Below are 6,598 nucleotides of genomic sequence, written 5' to 3' on the forward strand. Positions count from 1 at the left end.
CGCCATCCAACTGCATCTATGCCTAAAAAGTCCACCTTCAGAGTTATCATCCGAACCCCTCCGCATTAAGTTGCAAACAACATGACAATTGCATTAAGTATGGTGCGTAATGTAATCAACAACTACATCCTTAGACATAGCATCAATGTTTTATCCCTAGTGGCAACAAGCACAACACAACCTTAGAACTTTCTCGTCATCGTCCCGTGTGTCAATGCGGCATGAACCCACTATCGAGCATAAGTACTCCCTCTTGGAGTTAAAAGTAAAAACTTGGCCAGAGCCTCTACTAGAAACGGAGAGCATGCAAGATCATAAACAACACATGTATAATAACTTGATAATTAACATGACATAGTATTCTCTATCCATCGGATCCCGACAAACACAACATATAGAATTACAGTATAGATGATCTTGATCATGTTAGGCAGCTCACAAGATCCGACAATGATAGCACAATGGGGAGAAGACAACCATCTAGCTACCGCTATGGACCCATAGTCCAGGGTAGACTACTCACACATCACACCGGAGGCGACCATGGCGGCGTAGAGTCCTCCGGGAGATGATTCCCCCTCCGGCAGGGTGCCGGAGGCGATCTCCCGGATCCCCCGAGATGGGATCGGCGGCGACGGCGTCTCCGGAAGGTTTTCCGTATCGTGGTTCTCGGTACCGGGGGTTTCGTCACGGAGGCTATTTGTAGGCGGAAGGGCAAGTCAAGAGGCGGCACGGGGGGCCCACACCATAGGCCGGCGCGGCCAGGGGTGGGGCCGCGCCGCCCTAGGGTTTGGCCACCCCGTGGCCCCTCTTCGTCTCGTCTTCGGACTTCCGGAAGCTTCGTGGAAAAATAGGCCCCCGGGCTTTGATTTCGTCCAATTCCGAGAATATTTCCTTACTAGGATTTCTCGAAACCAAAAACAGCAGTAAAACAAAGAATCGGCACTTCGGCATCTTGTTAATAGGTTAGTTCCAGAAAATGCACGAATATGACATAAAGTGTGCATAAAACATGTAGATAACATCAATAATGTGGCATGGAACACAAGAAATTATCGATACGTTGGAGACGTATCAATCTCCAATCTGTTGGTTTGAGACAGGAGAAAACAAGGAGTTTGCACCAGATTATATCAAGGAGAGACAAGGAGTCATCGAGGTTATCAGGGATAGACTCAAGATAGCCCAAAGTCGACAGAAGAGTTATGCCGACCAGAAAAGAAGATTATGGGAACCCAAAGTGGGAGACATGGTATATCTGAAAGTTATCCCCATGAAAGGACTCAAGAGGTTCGGAGTGAAAGGAAAGTTAAGTCCTCGATATATAGGACCATTCAAGATACTCAGTCAGAACAAAGAAACAACTTTTGAGCTAGAACTACCTAAGGAGTTGAGTTTGATTCCCAACGTATTTCATGTATCTCAACTCAGAAAGTGTTCAAAGGCACCAGATGATCCAATTTCACATGAAGAGTTAGAACTGCAATCAGACCTAACTTATGTTGAAAGACCTGAGAAGATATTGGAAGTACATTGGAAGAAGCTAAGGAATCGGGCGATCAAGTACTGCAAGATACAATGGCAGCATCATCCTGAGCGAGAAGCAACTTGGGAGAAGGAGGACGATCTCAGAAAATCCTACCCCGAGCTATTCAGGTACCTCAATCTTAACTTCGGGACGAAGTTTCTGTTAAGGGGGAGAGGCTGTAATAACCCAGAACATAGGAACATCGAAGGGTAGATTTAGAATTGGGATGTGCATTTCATCGTAAAACGAGGGAAATTTTCGCGCCTTATTGCATAAAAACCTAAGAGAGATCGAGGTTCTCTCTCATTGCAATTAGGGTTAGGCAATGTGAGGTTCAGAATTTTGACATGACCTCTTTTGTAACTTATTGATTTTGGGAGATGATTTGAATTGACAAGTCATATTTGAATTGAAAAACTAAAGAAGTAAAAGATAAACAATAAATATAAAGGAATTATGAATTCATAATTCAAAAAACATCATAATTCAAATCACATTATAATTCAAATCATATCAAATGTATTTACATAATTCAAATCACAATATTCATAAACACAAACAAATCATAAGTTAATGAAACAATTACAAATAAGCTCATAAGGAAAATTTGAGCTTTATTGATCATACACACACATACATTGTCTTTACAATATTCATCATACAAGAATTGGATGAATAATAAACAAAATAAAAAGAAGATTACATCAATTTGATCCTATACTAAAACCTAAACTACGTGTCTTGGAAGGAATTGTCCTTGATCATGTCCAACTTTGAAACCTGCAAATAAAAGAAGAAACTAGACATGGGGTTAAGTCAAGTAAGAAACTAGCCAGGGGTTAAAACCAAGTGTCCAGGACACTTGGCAATGTCCAAAACTTGGCCAGAACCAAGATAGGCACCAGCAGACCAAACCTGAGCCAATGATGGGCTCAAGTTTCACCAAAGGAACACACAGCTCATAGAGCTGCTGTGCATCCAACAGCAAGCCAAGGCCTGGCTTAGTCACCAAGCCATGCTAGGCTTGTGTGTCACAACCATGGTGAACCAACAGGAAGTATAAAAGGGTAGAACACTTAGGAATAAGTCACAAGTCGACCAGATAATCATTCAACCAGCAACCAACAAGGAACAATGCATAGTTCATCCTGTTCTTGCTCAAGAACAGCACAACCAACCACTGAAACCATTTATCCATCCAAATCAACCAACCAAAACCCAACAGAAGACATGGGGACTTAAACAAGATCACCAGGAGCTAGGAGGAGGAGGGCAAGTAATCAAATCATCAAGAAACAACTCAACAACAGCTGAGCATAACCATCTAGGAGCTGGAACAAGGTATAGCAAGTACCTGGAGAGGATCTAGTGGATCCAATCCATAATTATTGCATGACACAAGGCATGAGATGAGCAGATGCTCATGGGGTTGTCATCACTTGGTGTTGATCAAGGATCATTGGTAGAAAAGGAGCAGCTAGAGCCCAAAACCATCTAAATACATTCATGTGCAAATAAGCAAGGATAGATGCACATATGTGCAAATAAGCAACGATAAATGCACAGATAGCGCCAATAGAGTATCTATAGGAATGAGAAGCTACCAAACACTACCTAGAAAGATCCTAGTCAAGAAAACCATCATTTTAACCCTAGATTTCTTCACAGGCAAGCATAGTGGCATTCATATCAGGTATGATACCCTACTGTGTAAGCAGAAATGAGTAACCAACAAGAACTAGACAAGCTGTGTGAGCAACCAAGCAGTAGCAATGCTACTGTGGTCACATCAACCACAAATCCATCCATTTAACCAAGATTATAAGTCATCATTATCCAGAAATGGATTCAGACTCTATTTATTTCCAAATTGATCATGGAAATATTAAATCATATACAACAATGTATTTAATCAACATTGCATAAGCAGTTCATCCATAAATAATCCACCCAAGCACACATATAGAGCAATTCATGCATGAATAACACAACAGCATCACTGAAAGCCAACAACAACATGAGCCATTGCATCCTAGCCATTAGAACTTGTCGAATGAGCTATGAACAGCAATAGAAGCACATACACACACTTGAGCATCAGATAGCAAGCACAAGTCATAACAGTAGCTAGATAATTCATTCATTTGGCCAAGGAGTAAACCAGTAACAAGCCACTAGCATCATATTGAGAAAATGGATCAATAGATCAAGCCCTAGGCATAGCAGAGCATCACAGGCATGCAGTGATCCAAGAATTGGATCAACTGAAGCAAACACATGGCATAGGTGAGCATCACTAACACCACACGTGTCAGTAGTGCTAACTTAGGTCAATAGCAAGACCATTAGCAAGTAATTGCATAGCAGAGGAGCACAACTAGATAGAATGGAATGAACAAGTCCAGTAAGCAGATGAACAAGGACTAGTAAGCATATAAACATCACCAGGACATGAATAGATAGGATAGCATGAGTCCAATCTACCAAGAAGAACTACACATGCATAATCAAAGCACCAGTAGGCATGAACATGCTAGATCATGGCATCAGCAGGCTTAGGCATAGAAGGCTGCAAGCACAACATGCACAACAGCACAGCAGCAACATACGCATAGAGGGCAGTAGGCACATATCAAGAAGGAGAGGATGGAGTAGAGGAGGTATCCGAAGCAAAGGAGTAGGTTACCTGGCGAATAACGTGGAGGCAGTCGTGGCGGCACGGCCAGCCACGACGGCGCCAGACCGAGGCCAAGCCCGTGCCAAGCCACGCACGCCAGCATGGGAGGCGGCGAACACCCAGGCGTGGCGAGGAGGTGCAGATCGACGGAGATCGCGAATGATTCATCGGCGTCTGCGAGAGTCGCGCACGCGCACGAGCCGTCGAGGAAGAAGTGGTCAAATCGACGCGGATGAGAAGATGCGCCGTTGCGCGCCGCGTCGATAGCGACCAACGGCGTGCCCTAGAATGGCCGGAAGCGGCTGGAGCACGACGGCGGCCATGGCGGTGACACGGTCGCCACGGGAATCGCCACGGTTAGGGTTAGGGTTGCGGGAGAGAGACGAGTGAGCGAGTGGGGGTGGGCCGACGTGTTCAGTGCCCACCGCACAATTTTGCGCATGCCCAGGTGGGCTGGCCAAATGGGCCGTTTTAATGGGCTGGCCCATTTGGGTCAGAGAGGGGCATTTTAGTCTTTTCCATTTTTTTAAATAACCTGTGAATTCTACCAAATATTAAATAATCAAAAATACCTCTAAAAATTCAAGCCAAAATAAGTTTGATGAATAAGGAATTATTCTTAACAAGAATAAAATAAGAAATAGAATTTATCACAAAAGTTCAAATTTTGGAATTTTTGAATTTAAATATGAAATTAGAATTTTGAATTTGCAATTTTCCTTGGATTTAAAAATCAAGGAAAATTCCAAATGAATTCAAACATTTATTATTCAAATGTTTTCAAAAGGAATTCTATTACTCCAAATCTTTTCTTTTAAAGATTAAGATTTTCCAAAAAGGGAAATACCTTAATATTCCAAAATTCCTTTTATTTCCAAAAAGGAGGAAAACTCTATTATTTCAAATTCTTAATGTGAGATAAATATTTTCCAAAGGAAAATTCTATTACTCTTAAATCGTTTTCTTTTTTAGAAAATAAGACAATGTATAGGATTTAAAGTGATTCTAAATTACTGCCAAAGGCATAAATATTCAATTCTAACCTAAATCTTAATAATCATGTCAGGGTAAGGGATTCAACATGAATTAATACACCCATGCATGCATTATTTGGATTTTATAACATTGTTCTTACCGGAAAATGATGCTTCCTTTCAGAACCCGAGGTCCGGGTTCGATCCAACACATCGAACTGCATTATCTCGCAGTTACCAGGCAAGTTCACCCTTGCTCATGTCATCTTGATTATTTTATATCAATTTACCCGCAAAAGTACTATACTTATCATTCATGCATTGAAAATCGAATGTTACTTTTCCAATTATGAATATGACTATATGGTGGGCAATGGAACCATGGTATGTGTTGATATGGTGGAGGTTCCATTGCAATGGTTCTATGAATCTAGGACTAATCACCAATGCCGTCTAGTGATTCTAGTGCCATACAATTCGCGTTGACCATGAGATCTATAATGGCTCTAGGGAAGTCAGTTGTATCTTTTCTCTCTTGCATATAAACGAACTTGATATGGCCTGGCTGGGTGTTGGCGATAACACCGCAGTAGGTTGGGAAATCCTTTAAAATCCCCATCCGTGTGAATGAGAGGCTCTACCCTCTATGAGGGATTGTCCATAGTACATCGGGGGTAAAGCTGTATGATTGGGAGATGTCTACCGGGGATGTACGAATGGACAAAAGGGTGGGTATGCAAGGTCGCAGAGAAGGCAGTGATTGGCTTGGATCTTACACCTGGCCCCACACCAAGGAAGTGTAGACAAGAAACGCGTCTCGGTTGGTATCAAGGATAAGTTCTCTTCTGGAAAAAGTAACGCACATCTGCAGAGTGTATTAAATTGTGGTTGTCACTCCCTGTTCCGGGAAGGGAATTACGAACACGGCAGGAAATGAACTCCGTGAAGTTCTGTTCAACCTGTGAAGACTGGCGGGCATAGTTTTCAGAATAAAATAAACCTTTTGAAGAAATGTTTTCGAAACATGCATTGACCTGAGATTTTCCGATCAATGGTCGTAGTTAGTGCATCAAACACATTTTCTCTTTTGAACTTGCTGAGTGTCTCTGTACTCACTTTCTTTCGACACCCTTGCTAGACTGTGACAATGAAGTGGAGGCCACCGACGGAGCACCGAAAGGAGATTACGAGCTGGTCTACGAGGAACCTGATCTGTCCGGAGGAGTGGAAGGCGTGGACTATGGGATAGTCTATGGACCTGACAACAATGAGGCGGAGGAGTAGTGTCTGACCCTAGTTATCATAGAGCCGAGCAACGTAGTAGCTTACCTAAATAAGTTGCTGAGCTCAGTATAATCTTTATCTTAGTTTGTAATAAGACTTCAGTAGTATCTTAGGGTGTTCGCATCGGACCTGTGA

This window comes from Lolium rigidum, chromosome 2 (assembly GCF_022539505.1).
Source record: "Lolium rigidum isolate FL_2022 chromosome 2, APGP_CSIRO_Lrig_0.1, whole genome shotgun sequence".
Classification (NCBI taxonomy): Eukaryota; Viridiplantae; Streptophyta; class Magnoliopsida; order Poales; family Poaceae; genus Lolium; species Lolium rigidum.